The 17,159-nt window shown below is 47.3% G+C and overlaps 1 protein-coding gene across 10 annotated transcripts in view; it reads left to right on the forward strand.

The window, feature by feature from the left end:
- The first annotated feature begins 10,940 nt into the window (after window positions 1–10,940).
- Kidins220 (kinase D interacting substrate 220) overlaps window positions 10,941–17,159 on the forward strand; it is a 95,480-nt gene continuing 89,261 nt past the window's right edge. For all 10 annotated transcript variants that reach the window (XM_057779594.1, XM_057779576.1, XM_057779568.1 and 7 more), the window contains exon 1: window positions 10,941–11,078. The gene's annotated coding sequence lies outside the window, so the exon portion shown is untranslated. The remainder of the gene's footprint in view (window positions 11,079–17,159) is intronic.

Below are 17,159 nucleotides of genomic sequence, written 5' to 3' on the forward strand. Positions count from 1 at the left end.
CTGACTTTTATTGTTAATTCGAAGTGCTGGGTTAGCCAGACAAAAAAATCCTCTATGGAACATCTGAGACTAGAAGTATGTTATTGTCACCTGTCACCCCACCACCACCACCATTTAGTTACCCTCCAAAGTATGTCCGGCATTGCCTGTAAAGGCCATGCTTCAGTTAGGCTAAGAATAAAAGTAGTTATATACAGAATTGCTGTCCAAGTGCTGCGTAAAGGAGAATGGATCTCACTTCCCTTGTCTTCAGTGAGCTACGGCGTAGCATTCTGAGTGCAGCCTTAGAGCCCTACCCCCACCTCACCACCCCCACCCTCAGCACAAAGTGCCTGTGCAGTGGGGGAAGAAGCAGAGCTGGGGAGCATGGACACTTCTAGGAGGCCTTCGCTTCTCTTTGCTGAACTGGGGTGCTGGAGGAAAGCTAGGTCAAGGATTCTACAGAGTGTTAGCCATGGTAGACTAGGAACAGCGGGAGCTGCGAAGGTTTATCTGCCAGCAATATGCCGACCTAGTTTACGGTCCCTTTCCCCCCACTTAGAAACAGGAATAGTGGGGAAATTGTTTAGCTGTTCGTTGTTCAAAAGAAACGTGATCCTGTAGGTACAGAACACACCCGCATGATGGCTGCTCGGTTTGAACCACAGCAGAGTCCTGTTTTTCTCGTGGGTTAGGATGGACTGCAGGGCCGTGTCCATGCTAGGCCAGTGTTCCACCGCGGCACTGCACTCCGGCCTCACTTTCATAAAAAGAATATTGCACACAAGCCTGTGTGCCTTCCTGTGATGATTCATCTTTGTTTATCAGCCTGTCTGAATTTAAAACCACCTAAGACGCATACCACTGGGCATGTCAGTGAGGAACACCCACTCGGATGTAGACAGCACTATGTCATGGGCTGGTATCCCTGAAGAAACGAAAAAACTAGCTGGGCATCAGTGTGTATCTCCGTCTGTCCCCTGATTGCAGAGGTGGTGTGACTAACCATTTCCTGCTGCCCTGCCTCCCTGCAATGATAGACCATGCCGTGGGGGTATATTTCTCATAGAAACAAAAAGTGACCTTCCACCTATCCAGTCTCTCTACCTCCTCCAAAGTTAACAGGGTCCATATGAGTCCCTGGGACGGTTTTCATTAGGGGTTTCTCAGTGGGAAAGTTAAAAACAATGTTTACTTCCTCCAGCCTTCCTGGGTTTAGTGAGCCCAAACTATAGGTTGTTCAAGTTCTATCTGCTTGTTGGTGGAACCAAATGTCACCTTCAGTTTTTAAAGTCACTAAATACTGCATTTTTCTTGACTGGTAAAATCTGTTACTCTCTATCTCTCTTATTGTTTAAGGATGCTTTGTTTTACGCTTGAGTCCTTGTCCACAACCTCCAGAGTTGACAGTACATGACTTCTTAGGCCAGCAGGCTTGGAGGCTGAGCAAGACAATTCCTCTGGAGGTGTTATCCCTGGTTGCGGTCTCTTTTCTTCAAAGTGTGTGTGTGTGTGTGTGTGTGTGTGTGTGCGTACAAGTGAATCCAGAAGAGAATGTTGAGTGTTGTCTTCTGTCACTCTCTATGTGTTCCTTTGACACAATTTCTCCCTGAATCTTGGGCTCCTGCTTTCTTGGCTAGGTTGGAAGCTGGTGATCTTCCTGTTCCATCTCCTTCCTCATCCCTCCACTCAACCCCACCCCTTGTCCAGAGCCAAGGTTATATAGGTCATAGCAGGACACCTGGCTTGTTATGTGGGTGTTAGTTACATGATATAGGTTTTTTTTATATGATAAGGGTGTTGGGATCCATTATGATTTACACACAAGACACTCTTAACTGCTGAGTAATTTCTCTGGCTCTATCCATCATTTTTTACAGCATGAACATGAAAATTGCTCCATAAGCAAGGTTTACAATTTGAGCTTAGTGGCTGGCTATTGTTATTGGATAAGTGAGCTTCACAGCACCCCAGAGGCTATGGAAAGTTGAGTTTAGGAATGCCTGTCTGAGTCATTAACTTCAAGAGGATGGCCTTAGAGTCAAGTTTCTCTCCTGGGTGGTTGGGAGAAAACAAGATGGCTAACAATAGAAACCTATCTTGTGACCCCCAGGCTTTACATTGCCAGCGCACTATCTCAGTTCTTTTGCCATCCCCCAATATTGGAGCTCCTCTTACAAGGCTTATCTTGTGGCTTTTTGCTGAGTAACCTGTTGGTTTCCAGTCTCACTTGGTTGCTTCTATTTAAGCATTCACACCATGATAGTCTTTCTAGGTTTCTGCAGCTATCTCTGGCTCCTCTTCCCTATGCCTCATAGTCTGGGCTACTCTGTCCTTCCCTCCCTGCAACACACACACACACACACACACACACACACCCTCTTCCCCTGTCTTGCTCAGATTGTCTTCTCCACTATCCGGGGGTATACACCTGCTCAATATCACTACCTGGAACACGGGCACCTTTAACTCGACATCTAAAAGTAGAGCCCAGTTCATTCCATCACTCTGGAAACTTGCACTACTCTCCTCTTGGTAGGATTAAATGTCATGACCATTTCCCTGGTTGCACAAGTGAGAGAGCCATGTACTGTCCTCCACCTCACCCACCCCAGATAGATCTCACCCTGAATCTGGGGCTCTTAGTTGCTGAGAGGCCACCCCCAGGGTAGATAAGCAGCCCTCCCAGTTTCCCTTCTCCAGACCTTTCCCAACTTGCACACTACAGCTGTCTTCTTCACTGTTTGGGTCGGGCTGGCTTTGACCTTGAACTTTTAAGTTCCTCCTGCTTCCGTTTTCTGAGTGCTGGGTGAGTGTCACCACACCTAATCTGTGTGGTGCCAGGATCCAAGCCAGGGGTCCTACCAGCTAGGCAAACACTCTACCAACCAACCAAGCCCCATCTCCTGCCCCTGGAAGATGTCTTTTAGGGCCACAGAACAGGTTTGGAGTGTTTGCTTTACATTGAAACTCTTCTCTGAAATATGATCTTAATTTCTTGAGCTCCCTAGCTAACTGCTAAGGTGAGCCCTGTGTGTCTGTGTGGGTACCACTTCCCCCTCGGCACACAGACTAACATTGTAGTTCCTCTCCTAGGGAGGCACATGCATCCATCTCTTCTGCTCCTTTTGTTTAGCTCCCTTATGCCAAATTCCTTCTATTGCCTCTGCGCACAAAACTGCTGTGGCATCAGGATACAGGGTTCTCTCTCCAAGGAACATGTTTGGGTGCCATGCTCATTATCCCTGTGGGTGTATACCAATCCCACAATGGAATTAATAAAATACATATTTATAAATTGAACAATGAAAAGGATATTACCAACCAAGGATGGGGTCAAGTGGCAAAGCAATCTGAATGAATGGAAATGATGCAATAAAATTCAGACTAACACCAGGAGCCATGACCCTCTCACTTCCAAGGACTTCCATTACTAATGACTACTTAGCTGTAGTTGCTGTATGGCTATAATTACCAAAATTTCTATAGCTCATGGTGTAGAGCCAAGTTCAGTCCAGACTTCTTCTTGGAGGCCGTATTTAAGCATGGGAACCACTTGAAACAAATTTCTGGGTTTGACATAAACAGAATCACCTAGAAAATTATCATTCTGTGTTTGCTAAATTGACCGGATGTGCTTTTTGATGCAAAAATATTCCACAGTCATAGAAAACAACAACAAAGTTTGATGAATTTTAGGAAATTTGGTTGACTGGGGTTTCTGTCCTGCCGGGTCCAGCAGCCGTTCAGCCCCAAAGAAATACATTAATTATAAACTGGTTGGCCTATTAGCTCAGGCTTCTTATTAACTAATTCTTATAACTTATATTAGCCCATAGTTCTTGTCTGTGTTAGCCATGTGGCTTGGTACCTTTGTCAGTGAGGCATTCTCATCTTGTTTCCTCTGTGACTGAGTGACAACTACAAACTGACTCTTTCCTCTTCCCAGAATTCTCTTGTTCTCATTGTCCCGCTTCTACTTCCTGCCTGGCTACTGACCAATTAGTGTTTTATTAAAAATAATACAAGGTCCGGGCGGTGGTGGCACACGCCTTTAATCCCAGCACTTGGGAGGCAGAGGCAGGTGGATCTCTGTGAGTTTGAGGCCAGCCTGGTCTACAAGAGTTAGTTCCAGGACAGACTTTAAACCTACAAAGAAACCCTGTCTCAACCCCCCCACACACACACACAAAACAAATAATAATACAAGTGACAGGATAAAAGACCATCGTCCCACAGCAAATCTTCATTATGACAACATCAAACCAGGACTGAAGTGTATGCAGTCAAGATTGCCTATTTCTACCCAGGCCCTCCTGTTAGGAGTTGCTTGATCAGTTAACCCTCCCCTTTTTATTTACACTGCCCTTACGTGAGTAAGAAAATGCACTCAAGGGGCTGGAGAGATGGCTCAGAGGTTAAGAGCACTGGCTGCTCTTCCAGAGGTCCTGAGTTCAATTCCCAGCAACCACATGGTGGCTCACAACCATCTGTACTGAGATCTAGCGCCCGGGAATACATTGAGGCAGAATGTTGTATACATAATAAATAAATAAATCTTTTTAAAAAATGCACTCAAGTAAAAATAAACAAAATGTACCCAGCCCCCATAGTGGCTACCAATGTTGGTATCTGTTCCATTTTTCCAATCTTTGTTATTTATTGATAAAGATGAATTTTACAAAACAATTCTGAAACCTCATTTTAAGCTTAGCATATTTTATGCCTCTCTTTATTCATGTTTACTTAAAGCAGCGGCTCTCACCCTTCCTAATGCTGCAGCCCTTTAATACAGTTCCTCGTGTTAGTGATCCCAACCATAAAATTATTTTTGTTGCTATTTCATAGCTGTAATTTTGCTATGGTCATGAATCTAATGTAACTGTGATATGTGACCCCGTGAAAGGGCCATTTAACATCTCCCCACAAATAGGTCGCAGTCCGCAGATTGAGAATCACGGAGCTGAAGAGACAACACTAAGGAGAAAAGAAACAATTGAATGCAGTGACATCAGATTAAATAAACCATATGCTCACTGAACTCTGCTTTAACTCATAGAGATTGGAAATTTCTGGAACCTGGAAAGCAGGAGGGGGTAGGGTGTTTGCTCCCATGCTTGCTCCTTGTATGGTTGGACATAATTTCATGAAAGTAATTTTCTTTGGCAGGCCATGAGCACTTTGACAGGTAGAATGAACTAAGACTTTTTATTCACGCTTATGCAGAATAACGAAGTAGATCATGGAAAAATTCAGGATGTATCCAATACAATGAAATTGCCGGGTGACTGTCTCCTGACTTTCTGAGTCAGTGTAGGAGCGCAGAGAGAGGGGGCAGCACCCACAGGCTCCTGGCATTGGGTTCCATCTGGAGTTTGGCTTCGTGAGCCGTAGTGTCTGCTTAATACTTAGGGTTTCTGATGTGGTAGTCTTTGGTGGGAACTCTCTTGTGACTGGCTGAAGAATTCCAACTTGCTACCTTGGCTATCACATAGATGTTTCGTATGGTACCACAGGCTCACTATGGTTCTGACTGCCAGATTCTAGAAAACTGTCCTTTGAGCACAGTGGCCCCTGCCATCTTCATCAGAGCAGCTGTGACCCATCAGGGAGCCTCGAGGTCGGGCCCATTGACCTATCGTAGGAAGGAGTCAGAGTTAACAGACCCTGAGATCTCAGCCATGCCCCTTGGGTCTCTCTGCCAGGTGAATGTTACTGTGCCCCGGAGGCATGTGGTCTTGTGGTCTTGGGAGGAGGTGGAGTGCACAGATGTGGAAGAGTAAGTCAGGTAGGGACTCCTGCACCTATGGGGCAGTTGTCATCCATGCTGGGCTGAGACTTTTCAGTGATAGGGGTGCCTTGGGGTCCCACACTCCTCCTGTAAGTAGGTATTGTTGGAAGGGGGTGGAAGGTAGGAGGTGGGGCCTAGTTGGAGAAAGTGGGTCTCCATGGGTATGTACGTCTCTAGGGGCTATATGTTAGCTTGGTCTCTTCCGTATTCCATTCTCTCTGCTTTTCTGCCTAGAAGTATACATTCTCTTCTACCCTATGTCATAGTATCATGATGTTCTGCCTCGACTGTGAGGCCAAGTCCCCACAGACCGGCTAAGCCCCTCAAATCTGTGAGTCAAAATAAATCCCTCCTGTCTTAAGTGGTGTGTGTCAGCTATCATCCCAGTAACACAAGTGACTTAAACAACAGCTGTCTGTCCCCCATCAAGGCAGACACCCCAGAACATCCCTGCGCTGGTTTCTTTTCTCAGGCTTACTTCAGCTAGCCAGCAGAGGGTAGAGGGAAACGGGGGCTTGGAGCAGCTGGTCATGTATGTCCACAGCTGGCCATGCCCTCCACAGCTGGCTATGCCCGTCCACAGCTGGCCATGTCCATCCACAGCTGGCCATGCCTGTCCACAGCTGGCCTTGTCCATCTGCAGCTGGCCATGCCCGTTCACACTGGCCTTGTCCATCTGCAGCTGGGCATGCCCGTCCGCAGCTGGGCATGCCCGTCCACAGCTGGCCATGTCCTTCCACAGCTGGCCTTGTCCATCTGCAGCTGGCTATATCTGTTCTCAGCTGGCCATGTCCGTCCGCAGATGAGAAGCAGGAGGGATGCTGACGTTCAGGTCACTCTCTGGGACTCCAGCATCCTGTGAATGCACTACCCTCATCAAGGGCAGGGCTTCCCGGCTCACTTCACCCAATCTAGAAACTGCCTTGTGGACATCCTCAGAGAGTTGTGTCTTGTGATTCTGGAGCCTGTGGCGGTTCACGCTAACTGACACAGCCTCCAACACCACCGCTTCTTTTCAACCGCTTGGCATCAACTGAGTGTTCACTTCTCATCTCTGATTAAGAAGCCAGAGAATTCCAAGCGGTGACAGAAATTTGTATTCTCCCAATTTTTTTGTAGCGCACGTATCTACTTTTACAAGAATTATATATATATATTTGCAGCGCACCACACCCGTCTGCACTCTATGCGCCACCATACAGTTCGTGAACTGGGCAAGGGGCTGGAGATTGAACACACAAACACTCACAGACAGAGACACGGGTCATCCTTGAAGCCAGAAAGCCCCAAGAATGCCCCCTTTTAGTGTGTCCAGGGGCAGCTTATATAGATATAGCCATGCCTCAGCCAAACGCACCAGAAACCACTCTCCTGCCATCAGCAACTCCTGAGGGTCTCCTGCTCAGAGCAGCTATAGGCACTCAGATCAGGGGAAGACAAGTTGCTTACAAGAAATTCAGGATCTGGGGGTTCACAGCTCCCAACATACATTTTTTTAACTCTCCTGGGGGAGGGGCAAGTGGGTGTGGGTGCCAGGAAAGGGAGAAAGTCACATCCCCTAGAACTGGAATTTATAGGTAGCAGTGTGGGTGTTGGGAATCAAACTCAGGTTCTCAGCAAGAACGACAAGTGCTCTGAAGTGCTGAGCTGGTCTTGAACTGACAGCCATCCTCCTGCCTCAGTCTCCTCAGAGTATTGGAATTACAAGTATGAGCTATCATACTGTCAAGAAGGAACAATTTCAGAGCAACCTAGTATGCAAAGCATGTTGAGAATTCTGTGCAAAATATGCTGGACAATGAAACTGAAGCCGCAGAGGAAATCTGGGCCGCTGAGGTCATCAGGCCAGCATGCTGATGCTATGGGAAAAGGATCCGAGGGCGATTAAATTACAGCTTGGATGGAGAGAATGGCCAGGAGTGGAAAGATAATGCCTATTTTTCCTTCTACATAAAAACACATGACGAGGAGGTAAGCCGGATTCTCAGACTCCATGATTCAGAGTCTCGGGGCCTTGAGTGATTCAAACCCTTAGGGTGCATTTCTCGGAAAGATCTAGGCAAGTTTTCTGAACTTGGGAAAGACTAAAGAACAATGGAAGGGTGTGTCTTCGAGACGAAGGAGGAACCATCTTAGTTAGGCAGTAGTTGGTGCTGCAGGGTGGAGTGTGAGGGTCCGGAGCGTGGAACCACGGGGAACCAGCAGCATGTGGCAGCGCTGGTGAATGCTTGTGAAAATGGAACCTTTCTGAGGCGGCAGGTTAGCCAAGCTTCACCAGGACTGCCCCGCAAAAGCTGCCTCTTCCTTTCCAGAGGCCCACCACATTTTTTGTGCTTTTTTTTCTCATCACTTTACCTCATGTTATCTAGTTATTTTTAAGTTACTGAAACTCTCATTTTAATGCAGAAATGCCTACTTTGTTTTCTTTTTCTTTTTTGGTTTTTGGACAGGGTTTCTCTGTAGCTTTGGAGCCCGTTCTGGCACTAGCTCTTGTAGACCAGGCTGGCCTCGAACTCACAGAGATCCACCTGCCTCTGCATCCCCAGTGCTGGGATTAAAGGTGTGCGCCACCACCGCCCGGCACTGTTTTCATATTAAAAAAAAAAATCTAAGAGATTCCCTGCCCCCTCCCCATCCCCATAAATTAATACTTGCCAGCCCTGAGTAGGGGCTGGGTTCCTGAGTGTTAGAATTGTGTTCTCAGTCTCCTTTGCCTCTCCTCACTTAGCCCAGCCTGCAGGGGGCATCTGACCTCCAGTTCTTAACCACAATGCTTCCCAAAATAGCCCCAGGAAAGAATGATTTGCTCCCTAATGTTCCCAAGGATTTAGTTTTGACTAAAGGTGCTGGGGGGGGGTAGGGGGTGGGGGGGGGCAGTAGGTTCCAAGAGCAGGGCTTGTATGAGACTGAGACCTTCTTGGTCATGTTCTTCACAAAGAATTCCCAGTGTGGTTCTGCAGGGCCTAGATGTCCCTAAGTTGGGGAGCCGGCATTTTGCTCTTCTGCCTACCTCATTTAGTGCTGTGTTCCAGGGCCCCCAAAGGCAGACAGTGGGTTGGGTTTGTCATCCATTCTGCTCCCTCCACCCCCTGCTGAGCTTGGTGCAGGTAAGTAGGCATGAACCTGGCACTACCTAAAGCCAGTTTTCTGCTTGTGGAGGCTGTCCCATTAATCTACACTGATGGAGGAAGGTCATTGGTTAATTAATAAAGAAACTGCTTGGCCCTCATAGGTTAGAACATAGGTGGGTGGAGTAAACAGAATAGAATGCTGGGAGGAGGAGGAAGTGAGCTCAGATACGCCTTAGCTCTGCTCTCTGGGGCAGACACGATGAAGCTCCGACCCAGGATGGACGTAGGCTAGAATCTTCCTAGTAAGCGCACCTCAAGGTGCTACACACATGAATAGAAATGGGCCAGGCAGTGTTGAAAAAAATACAGTTTGTGTGTCGTTATTTTGGGGCATGAGCTAGCCAGGCGGCCGGGAGCTGGGAGCTGGGTGGCAGGAACACCAGCCTGTAGCTCCCTACAACACTACACACTCCTCTGCTGGAGTTTCAGGTGTTTGGAGGATGGTCTGGGAAGCTTGCGTGAGAAATGGAATGGAAGGCCAGGATCTGGATCCTCCAGGAACCCTTTGTCACAAATGCGAGTTGCCAGGGCCAGTCCTAAGGCCACAGGAACCACATTTCTCTGATCATTTATTTCTCTTCGTGAGATTTTTTTCAGCGATCCCTTCCACCCAGGCGCTGAAACCATCTACCCTCCTTTCCTTCCTTTTTATCTTTTTCCTCTTCCTCCACTTTTTGGTTCTTTTGAGACAGGGTCTCACCATGCAGACCAGGTTGGCCTCTACCTTACCAGATCCCCCTGCCTCTGCCTCCTAAGTGCTGAGAACAAAGGTGTGCGCCATCACCAAGCCCGGGGTTGACCCTATCCCTTTCGTGTCTATGTTACGGAAAATACTGGCCAGCTTTTGGGCTGGGGTGGCAGGGTTTGAGGGGAAGGCAGACAGAACAGGGGCAAGCTTTCCAAATGCCTTACCTACTACTATGGGTTTCACAGAAGAGGAAACCTACTGAAGAGTTTAATTGAGAAATGCTTAGTGTTCTGAGGGGTGGGGGAGGAGTTGGGAGATTGGACATTCCCCTGGGGGAGCTTCCAAAGTTTTTAAATAGATCTGAGGGATGAACATAAGTATAGTTAGTTAATGGGCTAGTTAGCCAATATGTGGTATCGTGTGAGACACTTCCAACTTCCTGGAAGACCTGGAGGGAGCCAGGTCCCCTGAAAGTAGCTGTATCAGTCATATTGGGTGGGGAGGGGAATGAGACGGTGGGCAGAACTCTGGAACCCAGAACTAATGAAGGCAGATGGGAGCTAGGAAGACCCACTGTGTGTGTGTGGGGGGTGTGCGTGACTAGGAAATCGGTGTCACAAGGCACTGTGCGGGGACCATTACCAAAATGGGGTTGCTAATGGTGTCTAGCTGAAGTGGACAGGGATCAGTCGTGGCATTTGGTGACTTTCCAGAGACATTTTTCTGCAGAGGTGGGAGGGACCCTGGGAGAGATGGTGGGTCCTCGGAGAGCTGGAGGAAGGATAAGCAGAGGCCGAGCAGTCTTGAGATAATACGCCATGGGCACCGGAAGGCAAACACCTGTCTCCTGGGCCCTACAAGGAGGAACTGAGCTCCCTTCGTTGGCAAGAGTGGGCAGTGCCTTCCAAAGGTGCAATTGTGGTTTATTTCTCTGAGTGATTGCTTATAATGCCAGGTATGGGTTATAAGTTGACTTTCATGAAAGAGAATGACAGGGAAAAATATTACCCGGGGCACTTGTGAAAAAAAATACATGCATTTAGCTGGGTGTGGTGGCACAGGTCGGCTGGGAGGTGGAGACAGGATCGGTAGCTTAAGGTCATCCTCGGCTGCACAGTGAATTTGACGCCTGCCTGGGCTTCTTGACAGTGTCTTAAACAAAACAGAACATCTAGACCCAAACCAACCAAACAAGTGAAGTCTCCACCTCTTTTAACCAGAGGGACGCTGCAGAGGGCAGCTGGTATGCGCATCCGAGACACCTCGGCACCTGCCACTCCTTCTACTCCGCCCTCCATGAGGCGGGGCCAGAAAAGCCCCGCCCATATCAGACCCACGTGACCTGTCAGTTCCTGAGTCTCCGGAAAATGGCCGCCGGGTGTGGTGCGGGCAGAGCGCTGGGAACCGTGCTCTCTCGGCGTCGCCTCCTCTAACGAGGTCCGTGGCGCGGCGAGCCGGTTCTGCCGAGCCGAGGACCAGCTGTGACTCGGTCAGTGCGGAGGCGGCGAGGCCGGGAGAGGGAGGGCAGCGGGAGGGTCCGAGGCTGGCGGGCGGCACCGGTGTGTGTGGGGGGGGCGGGTGACCCTGAGGCCGGTGCGGGGCCTCGGGGTCGAGAGGGCGAACGCGGTGCGGTCGGGCGGGGCGCTCCGGTGCGGCGTTCCCGGGGGAGGGGGTCATTGGCGGGGACTCCAGGCCCAGGCGGCTTCCATGGCTGTCACACCCATCACCTGGTGAGTCCCCCCCCTCACTCAGCAGGTGTCGCCGAGGCTTTTCCTTTGCTTTCCGGGGAGGAGGTTGCTGTTGTTTTCTTCTGCGCTGTCATCGCGGAGCCCACTGCCCCATTGTCCTGTGCTGGCTTTTAAACGCCCTGCAAGCCCCTGGTTAGGACGCGTCCATGTTTGCTTTGTCAGCCAGCAGTGTAGGAATTTTTTTTTTCCAGGTTGCTTTCACGTATTGAAAGATTTAAGCCGGGTTTAGAACATTTTCTTATTAATAACTGTGTTGCTCTCCGCTCGCTAGACGTGTTTGCTAAAAATGTAGCGGCTTTCTCTTGTTTCTCAGATTCCTTTGCTGTGGGGTGTGGCTGGGGGGAAAAAACCTCTTGGAGGTGATCCTCATGGGTTAGTCCCAAGTCCCAGCTCTCACATTTCGACACCAAGAAAAACAAGGCATCTTCATTAAAAGGAAGGTTTCATCTCTCTCTCTCTCTCTCTCTCTCTCTCTCTCTCTCTCTCTCTCTCTCTCTCTCTCTCTCTCTCTCTCTCTCTCTCTCTCTCGGGTCTGTGGTGCAGAGACGAGAATGAAAAGTGCTGTGGTAAGGTGTGTTCTTTGTTCTTAATCTTTACAAGGACAGGCTACTTCGTCGGACTCATTTTGTGGTCCTTTTTAACAATCTTTTTCTGTCCTGATGGTGCTGGTGCATGCCTTTAATCCCAGCACTCGGGAGGCAGAGGCAGGCGAATCTATGTGAGTTCAGGTCCAGCCTGGTTTACAGAGTGAGTTCCAGGACAGCCAGGGCTACATAGAGAAACCCTGACTCAAAAACAACAAGAAAAAAAAAAAAAACCCTAAAGCAAAACAAAACAAAATCTGTTTCTGAGCTCCACCATAGGTCTGCCAAAATGGAACTCTCTCTCTAGGTTAATGGTATGGCATACAATATTCGATATGCTTTGCAAATAATTGATGTGCACACCATTTAGGGTCCTTTTAAACAGTCTCTCCTCCTCTCCCCTCCCCTTCCCTTCTCTCCTCTCCTTGCCTCTTCTCTTCATATATGGCCCTGGCCTGACAGATTAGCTTGCCTCTGCCTCCCAGGTGCAGGGGATAAAGGCTTGTGCCATGTGCCAACACATCAGGCTCTAATCGAGCTCTTTAGGGGCACTTAAATGTTCATAACGGCCAGAGCACTCCCAGGTCCCAATCAGAGCCCAGGCTGGGTGGTGAGAAGGGCAGATACATGTAAAGAAATACATGCTGCCTTTCTCCCTATGCGTTCTCATCTCCTTCTCCATCTTGTAGTAAGCATGGTGCTCTTTAGCTGACATTCATGGCAGTCCTAACATTGCCACCTATTTTTCTTTCCAAGTCATATGGTTTGCTGTTATTTTTTTCCATCTAGAATATCTCTGGATATTTTGTTCAACTAGAAATTCAAATATTTCGTCTTTAATTTCCTTGAAAAGAGATGTCATATCTCTTTTTTATTTTTACTGCCTGATCCCTTTCCTGTAGGTTTCTATTTTGGTCCCTAAGTCATGCCTAGAGTCCTGAGTCCTGGTTCTTTGGGGTTTTTGTTGTTGTTGTTGTTGTTTTTGTTTTTTTTTTTTTTTGAGACAAGGTTTCTCTGTAACTTTGGAGCCAGTCCTCAGTCCTGGAACTAGCCCTGTAGACCAGGCTGGCCTTGAACTCACAGAGATCCTCCCGCCTCTGCCTCCCAAGTCCTAGGATTAAAGGTGTGTGCCACTACCGCCCAGCCGGTTCTTTTTTTTTTTGTTGTTGTTGTTCTGGGTTGTATATACATACAGTACTAAATTTAATTTTCTATGATCCTGCATGAGTGTGTCATCCCCCTCTTCCAGTTTTTGCTGAAGAATGTCAGCTTTTTTTTCCCTCACTGAATTCCTGTGTGTTTAGAAGGCATGAGCAGAAACCTTAGGGAAAGGAATCTCACAGGGGTGAGGAGAGGTCAGGATACCCAGGAGCTTTGTGATCTGTTTCGCATGGGCCTCTCTGGTTCCCTTAGGAAGGGGGCCTGCTCCTGTCTGTAAGTCTCATTCTCTGATGGCTGTGACCCTACACTTCATCCATAGTGACATCCATAATTCCACTTCTGGACTGGCCCACCTTATCTTCTGAGCGTGACCTGTACAGATTGTTTGCATAGCCTTGCCTGTGGCTATGGCAGAGAACATTCTTGTTGAGGGGTGACAGGGGGCCTGTCTGCGGACAAAGACCCCCCCTCCCCAGAAGAGGCATCCTTTATGTACCTATGAAGTTACTCGGCTTGACAATGGGATTTTGTTTGCTGGCATAGTTTCTGGAGATAGAAGAGAATGGAGTTAGCCTTTAAGCTTGAAGAGATACAGGTCTAAGCCATTGTGGACTTTGAAGCTGTAGCTGTCAAAGCATGCAGGACGTGTTTTGGTTTGCTAGGAGTATAACCTCTGGCATTTGTGTTGATGCGTATTCTACCAAGATTGGGTTGGTTCTACTGTTAGAAATTGAGCGGTGAACGGAGTCCTTATTCTTACTGAACTCTTGGCTGGGGTAGCAAGAGCAGGCTAAATAAGTAAGTGGCATGTTGAGTCATGCTAAGTGCTATCCCAGATAAAGCTGAGTTCAGGAATGGTGATAGTGTTGGGGGTTGATGGCTGGTTTATACTTAGTGACTGGAGTGCTCTGTGTCAGTTGACATTTTTTTCGGAACACAAGACAGTCTGAAGAAAGTGAAGTAGAGTGGTAGGAGATGAGCCTCGGGAGGAGAAGGGGAGGTCTAAGTGAGAAGTGAGGCTGGAGCTAGGTGGGCTGTGCAGGAATGCCGGGCTGTGCAGGAATGCCATACTGTGCTTTAGTCTAGCACTGGACAGTGCATGTATCCTAAACAGCTGAGACAACGCATTTGTCGTTCTTACTCCCTTTCCATATATGCACAGACATTTTTTAATCAATACAGTGTTTAGAAACATATTGATCCCCTGTGTGAATTTGTCTGCCTGAGTTTGTATACACTATTTGCATGCGGTGCCTTGGAGGCAAGTTCCCCTGGAGCTAGAGTTGTAAGAGGCCAGGAACTGGGAACTCAACCCAGATCCACTACGTGTTCTTGTAAATAAAGTTATGTGATATTTAAAAATCTTTATCCACGTTTTTCCTAGTTTTAGAATTGCTTCCTAGGGCCAGGCGGTGGTGGCGCACGCCTTTAATCCCAGGAGGTAGAGGCAGGCGGATCTCTGTGAGTTCGAGACCAGCCTGGTCTACAAGAGCTAGTTCCAGGACAGGCTCCAAAACCACAGAGAAACCCTGTCTCGAAAAACCAAAAAAAAAAAAAAAAAAGAATTGCTTCCTAGGTGTGAAATTATTGGTTCAAATAACTTTTTTTTAAACTAAGGCATATTGACATGATTAATTTACATGCTACAGAATATACCCTTTTGAGGGTATGGTTATGAATTTTTGTTGTTGTTGTTGTTTTGTTTTTCAAGGCATGGTTTCTTTGTGTAACAGCCCTGGCTGTCCCGGAACTTGCTTTGTAGATCAGGCTGGCCTCAAACTCACTGAGGACAGTGTGCCTCTGCCTCCTGAGTGCTGAGATTAAAGGCATGCACTACCACCTCCCAGCGTGGTCTTGAATTTTGACACGTCCAGGTAATTATGTAACACCAGCACAAGTGAAGTAGAGAATATCCATCAACTTTCCCATTCTCTCGCATTCCTCAGCAGTGTCTCACCTTTTGTCTTGTACCCTAGCAACCCCCAATGTGTTCCTGTTCTGTCCAGGTAGTTCTTGTTCCAGAAGGTCATATTTACATGGATTCATATAGTGCAATAATAATTTCTTCCCACTGGCCCCCAAAATAGACTTTATTCCTGCATATAAAACTTGAACCCTATCTCAAGGACCCCAGGAGTCAACTCCCTTCTGTTCCATTAGTTCACAAAGTTCTAATGCCATCTTCTAAGTCCAACATTAGCAAGGAGGCAGTGACTCGGTCACCCCAGACTCTCCGTGAATCTGTGGGATTCAGTCAGGCACTCTGCTGGTACCTGTCTGTAATCACATCACTGGGAGGCAGATGCAGGAGAATCTAATTTGAGGCTAACTTAAAAATTATGTATTAAGTACCTGTCTCCCTCAATCAAAATATCTCTTTCCTTGCTCTCCATCTCTGTCCTTCTCCTATCTCAACTATTCTGTTCCTCAAGTTTTCCTCCTCCCTCCCTTTCTCCCCTCCTTCTCCCCTTCTGCAGGCCCTTCTCCCTTCACCCCCATGTTCCCAATTTTGTCAGGAGATCTTATCTATTTTCCCTTCCCAGGGGGATCTATATATGTTTCTCTTAGGGTTAACCTTGTTACTTAGCTTCTTTAGGGTTGTGGACTATAAGTTCATTATCCTTTGCTTTACAGCTAGTAACCACTTAGGAGTGAGTACATACTATGATCAACTTTCTGAGTCTGGATTACCTCACTCAGGATGGGTTTTTCTAGTTCGATCCATTTGCATGCAAATTTCAAGATGTCATTGTTTTTTTACCACTCCAGTATGTAAATGTACTACATTTTCTTTATCCATTCTTTGGTTGAGGGGCATCTAGGTTGTTTCCAGGTTCTGGCTATTACAAATAATGCAACTACGAACATAGTTGAATAAATAAATGCCCTTGTAGTATGATTGAGCATCCTTTGGATATATGCCCAAGAGTGGTATTGTTGGGTCTTGAGGTAGTTTGATTCCCAGTTTTCTGAGGAACTGCCATCCTGATTTCCGAAGTGGTTGTACAAGTTTGCATTGCCCCCAGCAATGGAGGAGTATTTTCCATACTCCTCATTCTCTCCAGCATAAGCTACCATTGGTGTTTTTGATTTTAGCCATTCTGTCAGGTGTAAGATGGCATCTCAGAGTTGTTTTGATTTGCATTTCCCTGATGGCTAGCAAGAAACCTGGTACTAGAGAAATTCCCAGGAATCCACAAGGATGACCTCAGCTAAGACCCTAAGAAATAGTGGAGAGGGTACCCAAACTGGCCTTATCCTGTGGTCAGATGAATGACTATCTTAAATGTCATAGAACCTTCATCCAGCAACTGGTGGAAACAGAGGCAGAGACCTGCAGCGGAGCACTGGACTGAGTTCCCAAAGTCCAGTTGAAGAGTGGGAGGAATGAGAATATTAGCAAAGAGGTCAAGACCATGATGGGGACACCCACTGAAACAGTCTACCTGGCTAATGGGAGTTCATCAACTCCAGCCGGACAGGGAAGGATCCAGTACAGGACCAAAGTAGCCCCTCTGAATGTGGGTGACAGTTGTATGGCTGAGGCAGACTTAGGGGCCACTGGCAGTGGGACCAGAATTTATCCCTACTGCTTGTACTGGCTTTTTGGAACCTGTTCTCTTTGGATGGACCTTGCTCAACATAGATATAGTAGGGAGGGCCTCGGACCTTTCTCAGAGCATTGTGCCTTACCCTCTCTGAGGAGTGGATGTGGGGGGAGAATATGAGGGTGGGGGGAGGTAGAGGGAATGGGAGGAGGAGAGGGAGTGGGAACTGGGATTGATATGTAAAATGAAAAAAGAGTTTGTTTTGTTTTTTAAAAAAATAAAGTGAAAAAAGAAAGAGCCTGTCTCAAGAACAGAAACAAAAAACTAAACCAAAACAACCAAACAGAGAAACAAGTTATCTGAAGGAGCAATTTAATTCTCTTAACAGAGGTTTTTCTTTTTTTTAATTTTGATGAACCCCAATCTATCAGATTTTTCTTTTTTTACATACTGTTTTTGGTTTTATGTTAAGGCAGTTTTCTTGATCAGAGGTTACAGAGACAGTGTTCTTTCTAGCAGCAGTTTTGTG

The sequence above is a fragment of the Chionomys nivalis genome, chromosome 1 (genome assembly GCF_950005125.1).
Source record: "Chionomys nivalis chromosome 1, mChiNiv1.1, whole genome shotgun sequence".
NCBI lineage: Eukaryota > Metazoa > Chordata > Mammalia > Rodentia > Cricetidae > Chionomys > Chionomys nivalis.